Raw genomic sequence first — 25092 nt, 5'->3', positions numbered from 1 at the left:
TTGTGCCCAAAAATTTGTACACGCAAATTTGAGCACCATTCACCCAATATTTTTTTAAATGGCTGCTAAAACGGCATTTAGGCAGCTTTCCAGCGATATTCAGCACCAGATAGTCGGCTATTCGGCACTGAATATAACTGGCTATCCGTAGATTTTTAAAAGCAGACCAGCCATGTTTGCACAATAGGTAGAATAACTTTGGCTGGACTGACTTTAACCGGCCAGCACTGAATATCAGCTTGGCCAGGTAAAGTCAGACCAGCCAATGTTAAACCATGTATTACTCAATGCTGGAATATCCGGGTTTAGCCCAGACAGTGGGAGATAGCCCGGCTATCTCCGGTAGTCTGAATATCAGGCAGCATATGCAGAATTTGGAGGTTAGTGTATACTAACGTGGATGTGCTGTTTAGCACAGGGACATCCCCTCCCCCCCAAAAAAAATGTAGCACATGGGTTGGTGTGTGCTAATTTGGCAGTTATCGCAGGACACCTGAGCATGTCCCACAGTACAGCACTTTAAGCTGTGTTAGGCATGCATTTGCATTAGCACCTAATACAGCTTAGTAAAATGACACTTAATACACTTTGAATCTTTAGAAAAATATCAGACAATATTCAGCGCAAATTAACTGGCTGGGAGCAGCCGCCAACCAGTTAACTGGCTTTAACCGGGCATTTGCATCAGCATTTAACTGGTTATCACTGCTGAAAATGCCCAGTTAACCCCCAAAATAAATCCAGAGATGTTGGATGCATGACTGGTTAAGTCCTCATATTTGGAACTTAACCAGCTGGGCTTAATGATCAAATAAGACCACATAAATAGCCGTCCTTTCTTAGCCCGTTAAGCCATGGTTGGTTAAGTCTGACTTAACCTGCCATACGCTAGCTGGCACTGCACGAACTGGATATTGAATGCTGGTCATCAGAAACAGCCCAGCATTGAATATCTGGGTTGACCGCCGGCAGCAGGCAGTCAACGTGCTGCCCTCTACCAGCTGAATATCAGGGGGTTAGAGTATAGTGTATGTATTTCACTACAACAGAACACAATTCATCAGAAAAACATTTATTTCAAATGATCTGAACAATATATTCCCTGTACAATTAAGGTTTGAAGCGAGAGAGTGAAACAAACATCAGTATCTCAATCTGAAGTAGAAAGAAGTGTTAGAAAAGTACACACAGTGCAACGTAAGGGCAGAATTCCCCTTGCTCCATTTGCAAACTCGGGCATGTCTTCATGAACGACTCAGTGGGACAGGCATGATCGTGTCTGTATTGTGGCAGTTGTTATCTTGGGTTAGGATGTTTAGCACATGTGTGTTTAAGTGATACAGTGTGTATATTAGTATCTATGGACAGGGTGTCAGTGTCCATTTATGGAAACATGTGGTTGGGATATTTAGACAGGATGTGGAATGTCTGCAGAAAGTGGAAGGAGTGGGGGATGAGGATGTATGATTGGTGGTCTGTATGAATGTTTGTAGGGATGTATAGGAATATGGGGTACAGGGGGATTATTTAGAGATGTGTAGGAGGAATGATGTGTCTGGAAGTGTGTTTGTTCATGGGTGTCAGTATATAGTATTCTATCCCCCTCCCTCATGTTCTCTCCCATGTGCTCTGTGCCCTTCCCCAAATTCAATATATTCTAATTCCCTTCCATGTTATCCCTGTCTATTGCACTCTACCCTTTCCCCTGTCTCCGATACTCCGTCTTTCTTCCCTTGCATTCGCTCACTCCACCCTCTTGCACTCCTCCTTCTGACTTGAACTCACTTCTTTTTCTTGTTTCCCAGCTTGCTATCATCTTCAGCAGCCTGGCTGACTGTTCCACCACCATGGATGGAGGCCTGTTCTTCCTGTGCTGTTGATGATTGGAATCCCACCGACACACTGGAGAAACCTTCACAGTAGCACACCTTCTCTAGCAAATTGAAAAATGTGCTGCTACTATTTTGAGATTTTTTTTCACAATTTTTTAGTCGTAGGGCTAAGGGTCCATGTGGTACTGACCTTTTTCTGCTGTCTCTACTTATCTTTGGGTGGTGGGTTCTGACTTTCCCAGCACCCCACCATTTCCTGCTGCTGATTCCTTCTCTTCTCCTGAATTTATCAGGAAACACAGGTTTGTTTGCACATGTGTAAAGAAGTTTAAGCATATGGATAGACACCGACAGACAAACAAACCATGCCCAAAAGGCACTATCGATTGAGCACATCCAAAAATTATAACTGGAACAGAGAAATGTAAGGTATGAAACTCAATGTTGTGGTTCTGCTAAAAAGTGAAAGAAAGTTGTACATACGAGGGGGATTATATTGACAAATTGTGCTATTTTCTTTATTTTTTAAAAGTTTTTTTTTTAATTAGTAACCTGAACAGAAACAGAACAACAAAATTACAACTAGTATAAAAAAAATCAGCTTTAGCACTTCTTATTGTACACAAAGGTTCACAAATACAACAAATGAGTCTCACAACAGAAAAAGGGGATGATACACAAAGGTACCTGTTAAATACGGATGCTGCAGGAAACGTTACTAAGCTGCAAACAGCAACCAATGCACAAAGGAGATTCCATGCAAATGAAATGCACAGATCCCCCTTTGTGCATTGGTCGCTGTTTGTGACTTGAAGCTGTCAAATTAATTTGACACTACTGTCAAATGCATTTGACAGCTTGCCCATCAGGGAGTTTTTTTGAGTTGCACAGGCGGAGGGCTTGAGAGTGGATCCACCAGAGTCTACTACTACTACTTAGCATTTCTATAGCGCTGCCAGGGTTACGCAGCGCTGTACAAGTTTAAACATGGGGAGGACAGTTCCTGCTCAAGAGAGCTTACAATCTAAAGGTAACAAACTAAGTAGTCAGTGTAGGTATCATGAATGGGGAAGGTGGTTATGCGCCAAAAGCAAGGGAGAAGAGATGGGCTTTGAGTAAGGACTTGAAAATGGGCAGGGAGGGCGCATGGCGTATGGGCTCGGGAAGTCTGCTCCAGGCAAAAGGTGATGCGAGGCAGAAGGGGCGGAGTCTGGAGTTAGCGGTGGTGGAGAAGGGTACAGATAGGAGTGATTTGTCCTGAGAGCGGAGGTTACGGGTGGGAACATACGGGGAGAGGAGGGTAGAGAGGTAATGGGAGGCTGCAGATTGAGTGCACTTGAAGGTCAATAGGAGAAGCTTGAATTGTATACGGTAGCGGATCAGGAGCCAGTGAAGCGACTTGAGGAGAGGGGTGATATGAGAGTATCGGTTCACGCGGTAGATAAGACGTGCGGCGGAATTTTGGATAGATTGAAGGGGGGATAGGTGGCTAAGTGGGAGACCAGCGAGAAGGTTGCAATAGTCAAGACGAGAGGTAACGAGCGAGTGGACGAGGGTTCGGGTGGTCTGTTCAGAGAGAAATGGGCGAATTTTGCTAATATTATAGAGGAAGAAGCGACAGGTCTTGGCTGTCTGTTGGATATGGGCAGAGAAGAAGAGGGAGGAGTCGAAAATGACTCCGAGATTGCGGGCTGAAGAGACGGGGAGGATGAGGGCGTTGTCAACAGAGACGGAAAGTGGGGGAAGAGGAGAGGAGGGTTTGGGTGGAAAGACAAGGAGCTCAGTCTTTGCCATGTTCAATTTCAGATGCCGGTTAGACATCCAGGCAGCGATGTCTGAGAGGCAGGCCGAAACTTTGGCCTTGGTTTCGACTGTGATGTCGGGAGTGGAGAGGTAAAGCTGGGTGTCATCGGCATAGAGATGGTACTGGAAACCATGTGATGAGATCAGCGAACCCAGGGAAGAGGTATATATCGAGAAAAGAAGCGGTCCAAGGACAGATCCTTGAGGAACCCCAACAGAGAGTGGGACGGGGGTGGAAGAAGAGCCATTAGAAAATACTCTGAAGGTGCGTTGGGAAAGATACGAGGAGAATCAGGAGAGGATGGAGCCCTGGAACCCAAATGAGGACAGTGTGTCAAGAAGTAAATTATGATTGACGGTGTCGAAGGCGGCAGATAGGTCGAGGAGGATGAGGATGGAATAGTGACCTTTGGATTTGGCCAGGAACAGGTCATTGCAGACTTTGGAGAGTGCTGTTTCTGTCGAGTGTAGTGGGCGAAAGCCAGATTGAAGTGGATCAAGGACGGCCTGAGAGGAGAGGAAAAAGGCAGCGGCTGTGGACAGCGCGTTCAAGTAATTTGGAGAGGAAGGGTAGAAGGGAGATGGGGCGGTAATCGGAGGGACAGGTGGGGTCAAGTGATGGTTTTTTGAGATGTGGTGTGACTACAGTGTGCTTGAAGGTGTCAGGGACAGTAGCAGTGGAGAGAGAGAGGTTGATGATGTGACAGATTGAGGGGTTAACTGTAGGGGAGATGTTGGTAAGCAGATTGGTGGGAATGGGGTCAGAGGAACAGGTGGTGCACTTAGAGGAAGAAAGAATGCGAGCAGTTTCCTCTTCGGTGATCTCAGGGAAGGAGGAGAAGGAGGCCAGGTTAGGTTGGTTGAGGGAGTGGGTTAAGAAGTCACAGGGAGGAGAAGGCTTGGAAGTGAATTCAAGGTTTATCTTCTGCACTTTATCGCAGAAGTAGTCAGCTAGTGTTTGAGGAGAGAGTGAGGGGGTGGGTGGGAGCGGAGGGCACTTTAAGTAGGGAGTTGAGGGTGGTGAAGAGGCGACGAGGGTTGGAGCCAAGAGAATTGGTTAATTGGGAATAATATTCCTGTTTGGCAAGGAATAGGGAGGACTGGAAGGAGGATAGCATGAATTTGTAATGGGTGAATTCTGACAGTGTGCGAGATTTCCTCCAGAGTCGTTCAGCAGATCGGGTGCAGGAGCGAAGGTAATGGATGCAAGGGGTTAACTAGGGCTGAGGATTAATGTGCTTAATGGGGCGAGAGACAGATGGTGCTAGGGTATCCAGAGCAGTGGAGAGAATTTCATTGTAGGTAGAGACAGCCGTGTCGACAGATTCAGAAGATGAAATGGAAGGGAAGAGATTGGAGATGTGAGAGGACAGGGTAGGGGGGTCGACAGCTTGGAGATTCCTGAAGGCAGTGGTTATAGTTGGGCAAGGTTGAGGGGGAGGGTGATGAAGTGTGAGGGTGATTAGGTGATGATCTGAGATAGGAAGGACTGAGGTGCAGAAATTGGAAGGTGAGCAGGAAGAGAAGAGAACGAGGTCGAGACAATGGCCATCATGGTGGGTAGGGGTAGTAGAGCATAGTCGGAGGTTAAAGGAGAATATCAGAGTGAGGAATTTAGAAGCGTAGGAGTTGGATGGGTTGTCAACATGAATGTTAAAATCACCAAGAATGAGGGATGAAGATGCTGGATCAAGAAAGACAGTGAGCCAAGCGTCGAAGTCAGTAAGGAATGAAGAGAGGGGCTTATCAGGGGGGCGGTAGATGACTGCAACTCTGAGTGGTAATGGGTAGAATAGCCGGATGGAGTGAGCTTCAAAGGACGAGAAGCAGTGAGACTGCGGTAGGAGGAGGGGTTGAAAACTACAGGAGGGCAAGAGAAGTAGCCCGACACCTCCACCGCGGCCATCTGGGCGGGGAGTGTGGGAGAAGAGATAGCCTCCATGACAAAGGGCCACGACTGAGGCAGAGTCGTCAGGGGAGAGCCAGGTTTCAGTTAGGGCGAGCAGTTGAAGGGAACAAGAGATCGCTGAGGATTAATGCGCTTAATGGGGTGAGAGACAGATGGTGCTAGGGTATCCAGAGCAGTGGAGAGAATTTCATTGTAGGTAGAGACAGCCGTGTCGACAGATTCAGAAGACAAAATGGAAGGGAAGAGATTGGAGATGTGAGAGGACAGGGTAGGGGGGTCGACAGCGAGTCAGTGGATCCCCCTTTTGAGTTCCCTCCCCTTATGCAACTCAAAAAGCTCCCTGGTGGTTTAGTGACCGCTCCCCTTCTCTCTCCTACATGTCCAAAAAAAAAACCCCTGGTGATCCAGTGGACTACCTCCCAATCCACCTCCCAATCCAACCCCCATCAAGACCTTTAAAATTTCCTTGGTAGTCCAGTGGACCCCGACCCCAACCCTGCTCTTCCTGCACATCCTCCAAGGCCCCCCACCCCAGAAAAAAACCCTTGCGGTCCAGTGGACTGCCTCCTGACACCCCTCACTCTAAATAAGACTCCCTGGTGGTCTAGTGACCCCCAACTACATCCTTACATACTTTGAATGTGCTGAAGGCAGGAGTAACCCTCCTCCCACCTACCTGCCTCTATAGGGTTACCATATTTGCGGAGACAAAAAAGAGAACACAAAAAATAAAATGTCAGCCCTCCCCAACCCAACCTGTACTGCCCCCAGCTTCACCCCTGGCCTACGCACCAGCCCCGCCCCTGGCCCGATCCCAGTCTCACTGCTGCTGCACAGTCACCTTGACCCCTCTCCCTAAGAAGCCAGATCCTATAAGCAGTGAAAATACTGGTAAAAGTAACAAAAATGCATTTTCTTACATAATCTCAATACAAAATTAGATAAGATGTACATTTCCAAAAAAGTAAACATCCATGAATAGCATGTCCCCCTTTCTTTTCCTTCCCATCTATGAGCAGCTTGCCCTCTTCTCTCTCTCCCATCCATATGCAGCTTCTTCTCTTCTCTTCCTACTAGGGTTACCATATGACCGGATTTCCCTGGACATGTCCTGTTTTTGAGGGCACTGTCGGGTGTCCGGCCATTTAAAAAATATTTTCAGAGTTTGTCCAGTTTCCAAGCAACTAGGAATATTGCATAGCTACACACACACACATGCACAAGGTCACGGTCACCTGATCTACTGGCGTGGCAGTGGGGTATCTATGGGAGGGCCATTGGGAGCCCAGGCCCCCCATCCCTGGTGGCCAGTTAGGTGCCTGTGTTTTGGGTACTACTGACTACTCACTCCCTGCATTGCTGTCCTTCGATTTTCTGGGCTGCCGTTAGCATCAGTGAGGTTAGCACTTGGAAGGCTTGGAAGCTTTCCCTCTACTACAATTTTGTGTCCTGCATAGGTGGGCTACTGCAATAGAGGGAGAGCCTCAGGCTGCCGAAGGCACTATGCTTACATCACTCATGCTACCGGCAGCCCAGAAGATTGAAGAAGGGCAGCAGTTCAGGAAGCCAGGAAGGAACGAGTAGGAGAGCACTGACCAAGGACGTTAGATTGAGAACAGGAGACGGCGTGACGTCTGAAGCCCATGAGGTTAGACTCCCTTTCCTTCTCCTCCGTGCAGCCGTTATCCCTATTCACCATAAACAAAGCAAGCAAGCCCGTGAGCTGCTCTATCCATGTTGTTTTTTAATGTTGGTAGAACTTTTATTTTATCTTACTTATATTTTCAAGCATGCATGCCGGCTTGTGCAGCATATGGATGCACAAAGAGGAAGTATTGGTTTCATTGGTTAGAGTGGTAATAAGTTCTAAATTATAAATCATTGTGTCATTTGGAGGGGCTGATTATAAGGACTCCCTGTATTCATGCAGAGATGTTTTCACCTAGTAAAGGGCCACCAAAACAGACATTATGTTATCAGTATCAGGTACTTAACAATCAGAGTTATTATTTTAAAAAATAATTAATTAGGTTGAGACCTGGGAGCATTTAACATCTTTTTTTTTCCTGTACGTACATCAAAAGAAAAACATGGCATGTGGGAACTTATTCCTTTTGTTTTGTGGATTGCAGTGGTATATTATAAAAATGTGTTTGCTTTTTTTATTACTACTATTTCACAGATGGGTATTAAATATTTATTTATTTATTTCAATTTTTGTTCACACATTTTTTAGTAGTAGCTCAAGGTGAGTTACATTCAGGTACACTGGGTAAAGAGTTAAGGCCCTTTTACAAAGCGGCAGTAAGGCCAATGCGGGCTTACTGCTCGCTAAAGGGAAGTACCACCAGATAATGTGGGATATAAATGTTAAAAAAAAAATCCTTTAGCCTCCACTTTTTAAGACACTGCTTATCCAGCTGGATGGTGATGGCACAAGGAAAGCTAGTTTGGTCCCGTTAAAACTAACTCAAAATAACCTGTTCCTTAGCTGGGCTCTGGTATTACCATATCGAAAATGTGTGGATCCATAAGAGTCTGACTTTTCTGGCTTTTCCAAAAGGAAGCATATTGCAGTTCTGTATATTCACTGCTGCCAAAGGTACAGTTACTAATGTTTATGTATTCAGAATTGGTGCTGTTAAGCTTGCTACAGAGGCACTGAGAAGCTTTTTTGCAGGATTTAATGTTACTTCACCAGGTAATTTACTAGACAATCCTATATTTGTCTACTCCTTCGTAAGGAGAAGGGGTGGAAGGAACACTGTCAGGAACTCCGTAGACTTGAACTGGTTAATGTCAGCTTCAGAAAGGAGAGAAAGCAGTAGAACCAGAGGAAGGGACAAGAAGACTTATTTTATTAATACGACTTTTTTGTTATTTTTTTACTTTTTTTTGGGGGGGGGGGGGGGGATCATCGGAATGTCCTGCAACAAACACTGCTAAAAAACTTTTATAAAGCAGCAAAGTGCAAATCCTCATCAGTCCACAGTTTTTTTTTCTTTTAAGCCCCAATTTCGCGTACATAGTATTTAAATCATTTTTTGCAAAATTATGCAGTGTAGTGGTAATGAATAGCATCACTTTCATGTAACTTAACTGCCAGCAACTTTCAATGAAGAGAAAACCTCCGCCGACATGGCCAGGTTTCAAATCCTTCGTCAGGGAAGAGGTTCAAACGTAGTTAAGCACAAAATTCATTCATACAAGAAGAAAATGGCCATGTCGGTGGAGGTTCTCTCTTCATTGAAAGTTGCTGCCGGTTACGTTACATGAAAGTGATGCTATACGTTACCACTAAACTGCATAATTTTGAAAAAAAAATGATTTAAATACTATTTATGCGAAATTGAGGCTTAAAAGAAAAACATTGTGGACCGATGAGGATTTGCACTTCGCTGCTTCATGAAAGTTTTTCAGCATTGTTTATTGCAGGACATTCTGATGATCCCCTCCCCCCAAAAAAAATAGTAAAAAAAAAATAACAAAAAGTATGTCTAGTATTAATTGACAACTACACACTAATGAATATATGTAGTGTCTGGGACTGTGCATATATCACTTTGTATACCCTTGTGCTTTTTGGGAGAATATTGAGTTCTGGGTCCGTTTTATTGATGACATTTTTTTTGCTTCAGAAGGGTGGTGCTGATACTTTATTGCAGTTAGTGGCATACCTCAACGGTTGTCACCATAAAATTAAGATCACTGATGAGAAAGAAATCACATATCTAGACATGAAGATCCATAAGGCTGAAGATCGTTTCGTGACAACGGTCTTTTGTAAACAAACTGATAGAAACCCTTTCCTCGACTACTCTAGTTGCCATCCTAAGAGATTGAGGGATAGTCTCCCATTTTCACAGTTTTTAAGATATCGGAGGATCTGTTCTGAGGACAAGGACTTCCGTGATCAAACTAAATGTTTGAATCAGCGGCTGTTCAACAGAAGATACCCTAAACGGGTCATTACTTCAGCTTATCGGAGAGACAAGTATAATAATAGGGAGCTACTGTTGTTGCCAAGATCTAAGTCAGAAGATGGATCTGATCAAATCCATACATATGTGTTGAAACACACTTTGCAATCTCATATGGTAGCATGGATCATAAAAAAACCACTGGACATTTTACATACACTCCCTATTTTCTCCAGCTCTAGAGTACGTTTTGCTTATAATAGAGGGAACAACCTGGAAGAACTACTATGTCCCTCTATCCTCCCCGAGGAGCAATATAGCCTGTTATTAATCAAGCATTCCTTTTAACACACGTTGATAAGGCCCCTCCTTTGTCATTTTACTAGTGTTACCTGTATGTTGTTACTACAATGTAAATTGTTTATATTAAGCTGTTGTTATTGTAAACCACTTAAAGTGAATTTCATAAAAATGATTATTAAATCTTAAGTAAATTAATTAATATCATAAGCCTAAAAGCAAAAGATAATGGTACAAAATGACACAAATGATTCCCACATTGCTGCAGTGAGATTTTCTGGCCCAGAAGAATACTATGAAATTTACTGAAATATTTGCATGCTGAGCCTTTCTAGATACATGTCACTAGCAGCGCAAGGCTCTTAGGAGGAAATAGAGGTGACAGGTTTGTAACTGTAGAAAATGTAAAATCATTTCTATTTATGCTGGCTAAAACAACATCCGATGACAGTGATTTGACAGCCATCACCACTATTCCTACAGCTGCTGTCACACCATTTAAAGTGGATTCTAGATGAATGAATTGCTGTTCTGTAGACTACAAATCAAGGAAATTATCTAGTGAATTTGATAGTTTTATTTATTTATTGGCAAATGCTTTTATCCCTAGGACTTATGATCATGGTCATGTGAACTAACAAATGTTATTGTAGACTTTAACTGACATTCTATGAAGGATCCGCTGTGCTAAATGTGCCAACATGGAGCTAGCATTTCCCTCATGTACCTTTTTGATCTGTTTAGATTGTAATTTTCCAAATGAAAGATTTTTACATTTTAATATTTATACTGTAGCTCAGTGCTACAATTTACTCCAGTTCTGTACAAAAGAGGGAAAAGAAAACACACCTGACATACACAAAACTGTAAGAATATAAATAGATTTGTTTTTCTCTAAGTGTGATTGCCAATGCACTGTCTGTCCTATTTGCATTTCTATATTATTGTATTTATGTAACAGATCCTTATCCGTTGTATCTATTTGAATTTTATATTTTGACCTGAAATCTAATGAATAGCTCTCTCTCTCTCTCTCTCTCTCTCTCTCTCGCTGTCTTTTTCATGGTTATTCTGACTGGGTTGCTGGCCAGATGTCATAAAGTTTTATCAATCAATCATCTTTTGAACCATGCTGCCATGCTCAAAGCCCTCAATTTTATTTCCTTAAAGTCGCTGAAAATAACTTCCTCCACATACATATAGACGCGTGCCCATGCATGCATGTGTAGAATGAATAATTCTGCATGTATATTCAGAAATCCTGGGTGCTTAAGGTGCACAGCTCTTATGCTGTCTTTTTTGACACATAAACATTCTCATTTCTACACGTTGTTGTTTCATCATTTTAGTATTGCTGCTTAACCTGCTGCTATTCCCAGTAGCTGGTTTCTGAGCTACTCACCTGCTGTCACTGCACTCTCCGACACGTCAGCCTCTTCCGAAGTATTGCTTTATTAGAATGAGCCCTTGCATTGCTTTACTCTGTGTTTTTAATTGCAGCTGATTGACTGTCTCCTGTCTTTCTTTCAGGTATTGCTGCTTAAGAATATAAGAGTAGCCATACTGGGTCAGACCCAGGGGTGTGTTGGTAAATTTTTAACAACGGGCTCTCTCTCCGGGAATAACCGGCCCTGAAATTCTTTTTTTGGGGGGGAATACATGCCTCTCTCTCCCCTCCCTTGTGCGGGCACGCTAGGCATACCTTTGTCGAGCCCCACCAGCCAATAAATGGACTGCCACCATTCTCTGCTGCTTGTTTCTGGCTCTGAGCAGCATGATGGAACCTTCTTGCGCTTGCATGAAAAGTCTCAGCCTGATGCTGAGAGTCAGAAACAAGGAGCAGGGAGCAGCAGCAGCAGGCTATTTACTTGGCTGGTGGGGCCAGCATTACTGCCAGAAAAGTAAAAATGAATTCAGGGGGGGGCCCAAGCCCACATTTTGGGAGTCAGTTGTTAAAGTAGCCATGGGAAGGCCTACTTTAACAACCGGCTCCCAAAATTCTTAAAAACTTAACAAACGGCTCTCACGAGCCCTTGAGAGCCTGCTCCAGCACACCACTGGTCAGACCAATGATCCATCTAGCCCAGTATCCTGTTTTCCAAATAGTGGCCAAGCCAGGTCACAAGTACCTGGCAGAAACCCAAATCGTGGCAACACTCCATACTACAAATCCCAGGGCAAGCAGTTGCTTCCCATGTCTGTCTCAATAGCAGACTATGGACTTTTCCTCCAGGAATTTGTCCAAACCTTTTCTAAACCCAGATACGCTAACTGCCGTTACCACCTCGTCCAGCAAGGAGTTCCAGAGCTTAACTATTCGTTGAGTGAAAAAATATTTCCTCCTATTTGTTTTAAGAGTATTTCCATGTAACTTCTTCGAGTGTCCCCTAGTCTTTATATTTTGTACTTAACCTGCTGCTATTCCCAATTGCTGGTCTCTGAGCTTCTCATCTGCTGTCACTGCATTCTCCGACACGTCAGGTCACGTGACCCACAACGTAAGGCCACTTCTGGAGTCTTGCCTTATTAGAATGAGCCCTAGTGGCATCACGAACCACTGTGGTGGTGCGCACCGTCTCCAGTTTTTCACCATCAAAGTACACCAGTACACAATTGGTATGTATGTTTTCTAGGCATTCTTTTTCTCCTTTTAAATGCTGTGTCCTGGGCAAGGGCTAACACCATATCACCTGATTCTTCTCTTACCACCGTTGGCCACATTCCGGTCATTTAGGGAAATCAACCATGGCAGTTTTCCAAAGTACTTAATTGCATTTTCCCCTGCAACAACTCCCATGTGCACCCAAGCCTCTCGCTTGTTGGTACCATTATTGAACTGTCATTCATTGAAATCCAGATCGGTATTTATTAAAGATTTTTTGATCTCCTCAGGATGTCAATTCTTATACCTCACTGAAACCTGGTTAAAACCAAGTGTGGAGACCTTTATCAGTGTCTACCAGTTCGTTTCAATGCTGTGTCCCTCTCTTGGTTCTCACGGAATGGCGGCGGTCTAGCAATTATTTATGCCACTTCTCTTCAGGTTACAAACTACACAATTGTTACCCTATCCTGAGGCATTGACCGTGAAAATAGGATGACATCATTCTTTTTACCTCTCCCTTTTTTTTATTGTCCACCATCCCTATCTGCTCCTTTTTGGAACTGTTGCTATCAGGCTATTGTTGATCTTACTACTTACTACCAGAATTTAGTTATTGATGGAAACTTTAATACCCACATGGACGATCCTCAGGATTATGGGCAGTGGTGTGCTGGAGCAGGCTCTCACAGGCTCGCGAGAGCCGTTTGTTAAGTTTTTAAGAATTTTGGGAGCCGGTTGCTAAAGTAGGCCTCCCCATGGCTACTTTAAGAACTGACTCCCAAAATGTGGGCTTGGGCCCCCTCCTGAATTCATTTGTACTTTGCTGGCAGTAATGCTGGCCCCACCAGCCAAGTAAATAGACTGCTGCTGATGCTCCTTGCTCCTTGTTTCTGACTCTGAGCATCAGGCTGAGACTTTTCATGCAAGCGCAAGAAGGTTCCATCATGCTGCTCAGAGCCAGAAACAAGCAGCAGAAAATGGTGGCAGTCCATTTATTGGCTGGTGGGGCTCAACAAAGGTATGCCTAGCATGCCCGCACAAGGGAGGGGAGAGAGAGGCATGTATTCCCCCCCCCCCCAAAAAAAAAAAAAAGAATTTCAGGGTCGCTATGCCCGGAGAGAGAGCCCGTTGTTAAAAATTTACCAGCACACCCCTGATTATGGGTATCATTCTGCTCCCTACTTCTGGATCTACAATTACAACAATGGGTTTCTTTTCCCACACATAACACAGGCCACATTCTCGACCTAATTATATCCACACTTCCTTTTGTCCCGAATACCAGTCGTTTTCTAGTCAATCCTAGTCGGACCATGTTATAATCTGTTCTATAATTCCCTTTGCTGAATATGGTCCTCCTCCCTTTGCTTTACATTCACATGTTGTCAAATGCACTTTTCTTAAGGATCTCACTTCATTGCCTTCTCTAATCACTCGTTTCTCTTCTGACTTCCATACCCTACCATTGCGTGAGCAGGCCTCTTTATGGCAGTCCACCTCGTTGGTTAAATCTCTAATATGCGGTGTCCCACAGGGGCCATTCTTTCATCTCTTCTTTTTAATATTTTTCTCAGCCCGCTTGCAACCCTTATTCAAGAATCATGTATCTCCTTTCATATCTATGCAAATGATATTCTTTTACTGTTTAAAGTTGACTTTACAACCATGAATTTATTACCTCTTTAACAATGCTTACATGCTGTTGCACAATGGCTCACAGATCATTGCCTTGTACTAAACAGCAACATTTTCCTGTTGGCTATCTGACCTTTATACTGCCCCTATTGCTCCAATTCTACTATTTGGTACCCATATTTCTCCAGTTCCTAGTTTCAGGTACTTAGGGGTCCTTGTGGACTCTACTCTCTCCTTCAAACCACAGGTTGCTGCTCTATGAAAACTCCAATTCTGTCTGCTCCGTCAATCAAGATCAGTCCGTGCAATTTTTGATCCTGATGCATTCCATTCACTTTTTTGTCCCTTTTTATAACTCACATGTATTGTAACATCATCTACTTAGGATTACTAAACTTCTGCTTACTAGGCTTCAGACACTTCAAAACACAGCTATTTACTTTGCCACTTACGTAAATTCAATAATATTATGCCTGCTTTACAAGAGAATCATTGGCAGCCTATTCAGTATCATATCCAGTTTAAAGCTCTGTTATTAGGTTTCAAGGCTTTCAGACAAGGTACTTCTTTATACCTGGCCTCTTTGACTATCCCACATTCATCAGCTCGAGTATTATGCTCTAAAAATGATCAATGTATGACTTTACCAGGGCCCCGTTTTGCACGATTAGAGACAGCTTGTTGCTGTTCATTCTTTTTTGCCGTCCCTTCTCTTTGGAATTCTGAGATCTGTATTTTATACAAAAACAAACTTTACTGGAACACTGCAACAGGCAGATAATCCAAACTTAATGCTTATCTTGTAACAAACAGTTCATTTAATATCAAACAGTTCAACTTGCTGAAAGAGGTTTTGTGTCAATCCAAGACATAAATCATAGAGTATTTACATATTTACATTATCCACCAGTCCTTCAATGCCCATCCTTTTTGTCAGTACAATCCAAGGCTATGCTTGCCGTGCTGGTGTGGTAAGCTGTCTCCATCACTCAGGATCAGACCTCCCTGTCTGTCCATTCCTCCAAAGGTGCACTTCTTCAAGCTGTTCCCTCTGGCACTGTACAGGCTTCTTCCTGCGCTGCTCCTGGTCTGGGTTAAACCTTTCTACCCATCGAGCACTCCTTACCATTAATGCTTTTATTAGCAAAACATTTCTTGCTCTTATTAGCAAAACATTAGCTCAATGGTTCCCACGAATGGGATACAAGCATACCAGGCTATAATCTATTTAGGAAGGATAGAGAGGGACGTAAAGGTGGAGGAGTAGCTCTGTATGTGAGGAATGATATCATGGCGACTGAAATGACAGGGACCTGGGGAAAAGAAGAAGCGATATGGATCACCTTAAAAAGAGAGGATAGAACCTCGGTCCAAGTGGGTGTTGTCTACAGACCCCCGACACAATTAGAGAAACTAGATAAAGATCTGATCGCGGATATTCAAAAATTAGGAAAGAAAAAAGAGGTTCTGTTGATGGGAGATTTCAATCTGCCGGATGTAGATTGGAAGGTTCCGTCTGCCAAATCGGAAAGAAGTAGAGAGATCGTGGATGCTTTCCAAAGTGCTCTGCTCAGACAGATGGTGATGGAACCCACGAGGGAGGGAGCGATGCTGGATCTGGTGCTCACAAATGGGGATAGTGTGTCAAATGTCCGAGTGGGTGCACACCTGGGAAGCAGTGACCATCAAACGGTTTGGTTTGATATAACGGCTGAAGTGGAGGGCGGCCACTCTAAACTCAAAGTCCTGGATTTCAAGCATGCTGACTTTAGCAAAATGGGGGAATATCTGAGGAAGGAGCTGATGGGCTGGGAGGACATACATGAAGTGGAAGGGCAGTGGTCCAGGCTGAAAGAAGTAATAAATAGGGCCACAGACCTTTATGTAAGGAGAGTAAATAAAAGCAAGAGAAAAAGGAAACCGATATGGTTCTCCAAGCAAGTGGCTGAGAAAATAAAGGCTAAAGAGTTAGCGTTCCAGAAATATAGAAAATCTCAAGAACAGGAACACGGGGAGGAATACCGGATGAAACTGAAAGAAGCCAAGAGAGAGGTACGTCTGGCGAAGGCGCAAGCGGAAGAACAAATGGCTAGAAATGTAAGGAGGGGCGACAAAAATTTCTTCAGATATATTAGTGAAAGAAGGACTAAAAAGGGAATTGTGAGACTAAAAGATACAGCGAACAAAGCCATGGGACCGGACGGGATCCACCCCAGAATATTGAGGGAGCTCAGAGACGTTCTGGCGGGTCCTCTTAAAGATTTGTTTAATAAATCCTTGGAGACGGGAGAGGTTCCGAGGGACTGGAGAACGGTGGAGGTGGTCCCTCTTCACAAAAGTGGTGATAGGGAAGAAGCTGGAAACTACAGGCCGGTAAGCCTCACTTCGGTTATTAGAAAAGTAATGGAAGCCATGCTGAAGGAAAGGATAGTGAATTTCCTAGAAGCCAATAAGTTGCAAGATCCGAGACAACATGGTTTTACCAGAGGGAAATCGTGCCAAACGAATCTCATTGAATTCCTTGATTGGGTAACTGGAGAACTGAATCATCGACGTGCTATAGACATAATCTACTTAGATTTTAGCAAAGCTTTTGACACGGTTCCCCACAGGAGGCTCTTAAATAAACTAGATGAGCTGAAGATAGGTCCCGAAGTGGTGAACTGGATTAGGAACTGGTTGACGGACAGACGACAGAGGGTGGTGGTAAATGGAGTTCGCTCGGAGGAGGGAAAGGTGAGTAGTGGAGTGCCTCAGGGATCGGTGCTGGGGCCGATTCTGTTCAATATATTTGTGAGTGACATTGCCGAAGGGTTAGAAGGTAAAGTTTGCCTATTAGCGGATGATACTAAGATTTGCAACAGAGTGGACACCCGGGAGGGAGTGGAAAGCATGAAAAGGGATTTGAGAAAGCTAGAAGAATGGTCTAAGGTTTGGCAATTAAAATTCAATGCGAAGAAATGCAAAGTGATGCATTTAGGGAGTAGAAACCCACGAGAGACTTATGTGTTAGGCGGGGAGAGTCTGATAGGTACTGAAGGGGAGAGGGATCTTGGGGTGATAGTATCCGAGGACCTGAAGGCGATGAAACAGTGTGACAAGGCGGTGGCAGTAGCGAGAAGGTTGCTAGGCTGTATAGAGAGAGGTGTGATCAGCAGAAGAAAGGAAGTGTTGATGCCCCTGTACAAGTCGTTGGTGAGGCCCCACCTGGAGTATTGTGTTCAGTTTTGGAGGCCGTACCTTGCGAAGCGGTGCAAAGAAAAGCTACGAGAATGGTATGGGATTTGCGTTCCAAGACGTATGAGCAGAGACTTGCTGACCTGAACATGTATACCCTGGAGGAAAGGAGGAACAAGAGTGATATGATACAGACATTCAAATACTTGAAAGGTATTAATCCGCAAAAAAATCTTTTCCAGAGATGGGAAGGCGGTAGAACGAGAGGACATGAAATGAGATTGAAGGGGGGCAGACTCAAAAAAGATGTCAGGAAGTATTTTTTCACGGAGAGGGTGGTGGATGCTTGGAATGCCCTCCCGCGGGAGGTGGTGGAGATGAAAATGGTAATGGAATTCAAACATGCGTGGGATGTGCATAAAGGAATCCTGTGCAGTAGGAATGGATCCTCAGAAGCTTAGCCGAAATTGGGTGGCAGAGCAGGTGGGGGAAGAGAGGTTGGTGGTTGGGAGGCGAGGATAGTGGAGGGCAGACTTATACGGTCTGTGCCAGAGCCAGTGATGGGAGGCGGGACTGGTGGTTGGGAGGCGGGAAATACTGCTGGGCAGACTTGTACGGTCTGTGCCCTGAAAAAGGCAGGTACAAATCAAGGTAAGGTATACACATATGAGTTTATCTTGTTGGGCAGACTGGATGGACCATGCAGGTCTTTTTCTGCCGTCATCTACTATGTTACTATGTATTTCCTAGGCCTTAGGTTATTGGGCCTATCCAGGACACCCCCTCTCCTCACGGGTCCTAGAGGGGGTGAAGGCAACCAAAGACCATGTGCTCACTAATCCTATAACTTTTATAACTTGCCAAATCCACCCCAACTATAGCACCTATTGTCAGTCATTCTCTGTTAATCCTCCCTCTGGGTTGGGCTGTTCACCCTCCCTTGGTTTTCCTCCCCCCAGTGAATCTACAGAGTTCTACACCAGTCTAGTAATCCCCTGAGGAAATTGTCAAACTCAGTTTACCAGGGGATTACAATAGTTTTCACTATTTTGCCTGGCATCAGGCTTACCACTCTGTAATTTCCCGGATCACCCCGGAACCATTACATTGACCACCCTCCAATCGTCAGGTACTACGGACAACTGTAATGAAAGGTTACAGATCACTAACAGCAGATCCTGTTAAAGATACTCCCTTACAGTGTCAGAGCCTCCTTAAAACCCATAGTCTTGCCCAAGGGGGAAGTGACAAAGGAGGAGTGGAGGCAGGAGGGCATGGTCCAGGAAGTATAAAAGCTCAGAGTACAGCTAGGTTAAGGAGGCCCAGAGGGAAGCAGTGATGCAACATGTGAACTGCAACTGGTAGGCCAAGTTCAACTTCTAACTTTGCAATTTTAAATTTTGACCAAAGTAACTTCTAGAGACTACACTGATAACTTTGGGGAACCAGGCCAGAGTCAAGTAAAGTGTATTGCTGTGCGGAGAATTGGTAATGTTCACCATGACCCTGCAGGAACAGGCCACTGAAGAACCTTGTTATGTCTAAAGAATATTTTTGTGTTTATTTTGTCTCCTTTACCTGTGAATGGAACAAGACCCATATCTGATACTAATAATAAATAGTATTTTCTTTTACCTGCACCCATTGTATGACTCTAGTTTTTCCTGGCTTCACCCTCACTCACATTAACACAAGACGTTAAAGCCCAATGTACCCATTATATTAAAGCAAGTAAATAACTCATGCTATCATACTAGTTTTAATTCCAGTTAACACACAATCTCTTTTTGTGTTTGTTTTACAATAGCCTGTTACTTTACGCATATGTGTGTGTGTGTATGTGTCTTAGTAATCAGCATGTGAACATAATAGATGCCAAGGACCTTGATATGTAGTAACAAACTGCAAAGTCACATATTGGTTGATCGGCAAGAATTCATAGAGTGTTTTTCTTCAGAGTTAACAGGCACTCCACTGATACATACAAGGGAGCTAATGTTATTAGTCAAGTTGTATAGGAACATCTGTCACTTCCATAAATCATGCAGTGACACTATAACAAGGAGCCTGCCATTTGCCTTTGCAGCTGATGACATGTTAATCAGTAACAGCTGACTATTCAGCATACTTCATGTAAATATAAAGACACATAGGCTCAGTTAGCATTAGAACATTTACTTCTAAGTATAACACACATTCACTTGGTTACCCTAATAAGTAGCTTCTTTGGAATTTGCCTTATACAAATTTCAATCAGGAATTAGTTTGTTTTCTGATTATAAAATACATGGAGCACTGGACTATACTGGGGTATTCTAACATGGCTGAGATCAGCCATTCCCAACCCAGTCCTCGAGGCACACCTAGTCCCATATGCATGAGATAGATTTAGATGCAGTGCTTCAAATCTAAATCATAAATATTCATTGTGGATATCCTGAAACCCCAATGGGACTAGGTGTGCCCCAAGGACTGGGTTAGGAATGGCTGATCTCAGCCATGTTAGAACACCCCAGTATAATGCTGAGATCATCCTGCCCACCCTTTTACCATTAGGGGTCTTTGAGCTTCTCTTGAATACTAGTCCTTTTCAGGTCAGGCAATTTCCTGATGGGTTCTGGTTATTAGGCAGTAGCAGGAGAGTTGCCTGTGGGTGAAGGATGAGGGGTGAGTGATGAGAGGTGCTTATTTGGCTAATCAGATAGTGCTAGAGAGTTGGAGTTTTTGGTGGTTGTCATTAAGCTGTTATAATTCTGGGGTATCTGTTGAGGGTTGAGGGTTGAGGGAATCTATGGTACTTCACTGTTTCATGATAGGCTTTCAGAATCCTTAGTAGTGTTTTCACCTCTTTTTTTAATGGGGTTTTTCCTTAGCTGTATAAGCAGAGTGACCCTGCTGTTAGCCTTGTAGTACAGCAGAAATGAGTCAGGTAGTCAGAGGCTTTAATGCTCCAGGTTTTCATCAGTAGTTTAGGGAGTGATGGCACCTCTTAGTCTGATGGATTAAGTAGCAGTGCTTTGTGGGTAGTAGGGATGAACCAGTGTTGAGTGGGTTAGACTAGGTGAGGAGCTGTGAGTGCCATCCTCCTATGGTTCCTGGTTGGGCGTCTCACAATTTCAGCTGGGTAGAAGAAGAAAGAGTCTGGCAGTTAGTGGTGGTCCTACTATATGGGGTGAGATATGAGAGAATGTACATAAGTACTGCCATAGAAACATGACGGCAGATAAAGGCCATATGACCCATCCACTCTGCCCATCCTGTTTAACCCCTAATTCTTCCTAAGCGATCCCACATGCTTAACCCATGCCTTTTAAAATTCTGGAACAGTCCTCGACTCCACCACCTCCACCGGGAGGCCATTCCACGCCTCCACCACCCTTTCTGTGAAATAATACTTCCTTAGGTTACTCCTAAGCCTATTCCCTTTTAACTTTGTCATATGCCCCCTCATTCCAGAGCTCTCCTTCATTTGAAAAAGGCTCTCTTCCTGTACATAAATGCCCTTGAGATATTTAAACATTGCTATAATGTCTCCTTTCTCCCTCCTCTCTTCCAGCATATACATGTTGAGGTTCATAAGCCTGTCCCTATAATTTTTGTATTCAAGACCGCTTACTAATTTCGTAGCCACCCTCTGGACCGACTCCATCCCATACTGGGACAGACCAAAGGTCCATCAAGTCCAGCATCCTGTTTCCAACAGTGGCCAATCCAGGTCACAAATACCTGGCAAGATCCCAAAAAATGGAATGAGTAGGGATGAGGATAATCATTCAAGTTATATTTAAAAAGAAAACATTTTTTAAAAATATTGTTTCCTGATATGGAGTTTGGAGAAGAAACTGCAGTGGCTCAGACTTTAAGGACTGGGGTGTTGCATAACAACAGTTTCAAACTTGCCTTGGACATTGAATAAAAGAATAACAATAAGGGATTTTGTTTTGGTGGGGATGGGCAGAATGTTTTTAAGGGGATTGTTTTTTGTATATCTCTATTTGTATATACATATAGATATCTATTATATATCAGTATAGATATATATCTATATATGTATAACTATATCTATTTATAGATTGATAGATATGAGAGAAAGAAATATTTTATTTTGAGATAATTTAAGTTAGAGGATGGTTTAGAAGATGGGAATTGTTTATTAGATATTTTAATTAATTACATCTTCTGATAGTATTAGTTTTTGCTTGTAGTGGAGATGTTGCCCAAGAAAGCTAAGAATCATATTGTTTTATTTTCTACTTATTCTGTTGCAATAATGGGTATCATTCCAGGCAGAGGGTCATCAGAAAGTGCAACTATTGGGTTGGTCAGTTTGTTCACTTCTGAGGCAACCTAGGAAGGGCATTCTGGAGCTTTGGGGAAGGGGTGATCCAAACTAAAGTAGTTTGTACGTTTTGTACGTTTGGGAAGCTCGCCAGGTGCCCTTGGCCTGGATTGGCCGCTGTCGTGGACAGGATGCTGGGCTCGATGGAACCTTGGTCTTTTCCCAGTGTGGTATTACTTATGTACTTATGTAGTGACCTCTTCATTTTGAAAGCAGAAAAGAAACATAAGACCCAGACACAACTGATTAGATTAGGCTGCAAATAGGTGTTTATTTGCTCTCTCAATCCAGGCAATCAGTTATTAAATTATACCCAAGTTTCCTTATCATTCAGGAAGGGGTATCCATGATCTTCTTGGCCCAGCCTGATAATTGGTTCAGTATGTACATTTTAGTTAGGTGTGGCAGCACGGCCAACAACCTCAAAAAACCACAGCTGCACAGGGGTTTGCAGATAAAAGGAAAACACTTTTATTTCTGCAGTCAGATATAATATAACAGCCTGTTGTTTCACAGGCTTAATACTGTGCCAGTGAAGACTCTTTCCAAATCACAGTGAACAGTTTGGCTTCCCAGTACCAGAGTCTTCACATATAAATCAAGGTAGTTCCTACCTTGACAATATTTTACCTATAGACTGTGGAGATCTAAGCTTGAGGCTGCTCCTCTCTTCCTAGTACTCTCCTTCCTGGTACTGCAGCCAGCTTGGAGCACACTTGCAGGACTCCTTCCTTCATTGTGCCTCCCTGTTCTATTCCAGTCTGGGAATTTAACCTCCTGTTCCTCTTTCCATTGTGCTTCCCTGTTCTGTTTCTACTATGGGGATTTAACTTCCTGTTCCTCTTTCCATTGTGCTCCCTCTTCTGTTTCCACTATGGGATTTTAACTTCCTGTTCTCTGTCTGAGTCCCCCCCCCCCCCCCCCACCTCCTGACTAGGCAGTCTAATTAACATATTCTTAACCCTTTAGTGTCCAATGTTCCCATCAATCTGTTCCCATATGGCTTATTACGGGAACATTGGCCACTAAATGAACTGGTAAGGGAATGTTCTTAAGGGAAACTAGTATTTGCCTAAGGCTATTCCACTGCTGAGTAAGTGCAGGTGGGGATCATTCATAGGCATAGCCGCCGAGAGGGGGGGCAGGGGGGACAAAATTCCCCAGGCACGGGCCTCCAAGGGGGGCCCGGCGCCGCAGTCCCACCCGCCCTCCGTCGTCAATCTTCTGCCACCGGGCTGCGCCCCCTGCATTGAAATCACAGCGCCTCTCACCTCCATATGAAAGCACTGCAGGCAGCAGATCGCCTCCCTTCGGGCCTCCTTCCCTCCCTGTGTCCCGCCCTCATCTGATGTAACTTCCGCAAGGGCAGGACACAAGGAGGGAAGGAAGGCCGAAGGGAGGTGATCTGCTGCCCAACTGCCTGCAGCGCTTTCACAAGGAGGTGAGAAACACTGTGATTTCAATACAGGGGGCCCAGCCCGGTGGCGGATGGAGGGGATGGATGGAGCGGGGGGAGTGGGGGGAGCTGTGGCGGAGACCTCGGGGGATGGAGGGGGGAGCAGCAGCGGCGACCTCAGGGGCGGCCCTGCCCTGGGCCCAACCCAGTCTCTTGGTGGCCATGTTCATAGGCATGGCGGATACTGAACTGTCTTCTAACTTTAAGTAGAGGAGTAGCCTAATGGTTAGCACTATGGGCTTTGATCCTGGTTAACTGGTTTCAATTCCCACTGTAGCTCCTTGGGACTGGGGGCGTAGCTAGGCTGGGCCATGGGGGCATGGGCCCCCACAGATTTAGCCCTGGCCCTCTCTACTTTCAACTCTCCACCGCCACGTTTGACATCCCTTCCGCTGCCGTCGCCGACCCTCCCCCACCACCGCCAGTTACCTTTGCTGGTGGGGGTCCCCAACCCCCGCCAGCCGAAGTCTTCTTCAGCATAGGTCTCTGGCGTGTTCGCTGATCTGTTTCTGTGAGTCCTGACGTCCTGCACATAGGAACGTGCAGGACGTGAATGCAGAACGTCAGGAGTCAGGACTGACAGAAACAGATCAGCAAATGCGCCAGAGACCGATGCTGAAGAAGACTTCGGCTGGCGGGGGTTGGTGACCCCCGCCAGCAAAGGTACCTGGCAATAGCAGCGGCGGTGGAGGGGCGGTGGCGTTGGGGAGGGGTTGAAAGTGTCGGGGGAGGTGGGCTAAAATGTGCCCCCCACCTTGGGCTCTGGACCCCCCTCTTGCCGAGGTCTGGCTACGCCCCTGCTTGAGACTCTGGGCAAGTCACTTAACCCTCCATTGCCCCAGGTACAAAATAAGTACCTGCATATAATATGTAAACTACTTTGATTGTAACCACAGAAAAGACAGTATATCAAGTCCCATCCCCTTTCTAAAATCTATATTACTGTTTTGGGATCTTGCCAGGTACTTGTAACCTGTATTTACCAATGTTGGAACAGGATACTGGGCTTGATGGACCTTCAGTCTCTCCTAGTATGGCAACACTTATGTTCTTATAAGTGCTTTCCAGAGTGCGGAGCCTACTCCAGAGAAGGCTCACTGGCGGGCATCACATCACATGATGTCATTTGGGGAGGGTATAGTTAGGGATAGTCCATGGGAGGACCTTAGTGATCTTGGAGGTGTGTAGAGAGAGATACTTTCCTCAAGTACTCTGGGCCTTGAAGATCACACAGTTTTAAATTTACCCAAGGCAACATGATTTTCTGTTGGTAAAACCTTGCTACTTTGGATCTTGTAAGCCATTGTATTCCAGAAATTCAGTATTCTTTCTTTCAACAGTGCCTCCATTACTTTTTAATGACCGAAGTGAGACTTACGGGCCAGTAGTTTCCCATTTCATCTCTGTCACCATTTTTGTGGAGAGGGACCACATTCGCTCTTTTCCAAACTTATGCAACCTGCTCTATCTCCAAGAATCTATTATAGAAATTGGGTGGTGGAGCAGTTGGGGGGAAGAGGGGGTGGTGGTTGGGAGGCGAGGATAGGGGAGGGCGGACTTATACGGTCTGTAACAGAGCCGGTGATGGGAGGCGGGACTGGTGGTTGGGAGGCGGGAAATACTGCTGGGCAGACTTATATGGTCTGTGCCCTGAAAAGGACAGGTACAAATTCAAGGTAAGGTATACACATATGAGTTTGTCATGGGCAGACTGGATGGACCATGCAGGTCTTTTTCTGCCGTCATCTACTATGTTACTATGTTACTATATAAGAGGGCCTACCAGAACCTCTGAGCTTCTTCAATATCTAGGGTAGTATCTCATGTCAGTCAATTTTGTTTTATCTCAATTTTTCAGGATGTTCATAAACAGTTTCTTCTATGAATGTTGTGATATCTACTCCATTTCCATATAAGCCTTTGTCAGCCAACAGAAATTCTTCTCCATGACTTTCTTCCATGAACACAGAAGTATTTTAGTATGTCTGTTTTTTCTTCATGTATCAGTTTACAGCATTTTTAAGTTCCACAATTCTATTTCTAACCTTCCTCCTTTCCCCAATATACCCAAATAAAGTCTTGTCACCTCTGTTTACATCTCTAAGTATTTTTATTT

At 44.4% G+C, this 25092-nt stretch overlaps 1 protein-coding gene across 1 annotated transcript in view; it reads right to left on the bottom strand.

Moving 5' to 3' along the window:
* Positions 1-25092, bottom strand: part of ADCY1 (adenylate cyclase 1) — a 533674-nt gene that overhangs the window by 151537 nt on the left and 357045 nt on the right. The gene's annotated exons all lie outside the window — the stretch shown is intronic.

Source organism: Microcaecilia unicolor, chromosome 1, assembly GCF_901765095.1.
Source record: "Microcaecilia unicolor chromosome 1, aMicUni1.1, whole genome shotgun sequence".
In the NCBI taxonomy this organism is placed as follows: domain Eukaryota; kingdom Metazoa; phylum Chordata; class Amphibia; order Gymnophiona; family Siphonopidae; genus Microcaecilia; species Microcaecilia unicolor.
Note: the sequence above shows the minus strand (reverse complement) of the source record. Positions and strands in the feature narration are given on the sequence as shown.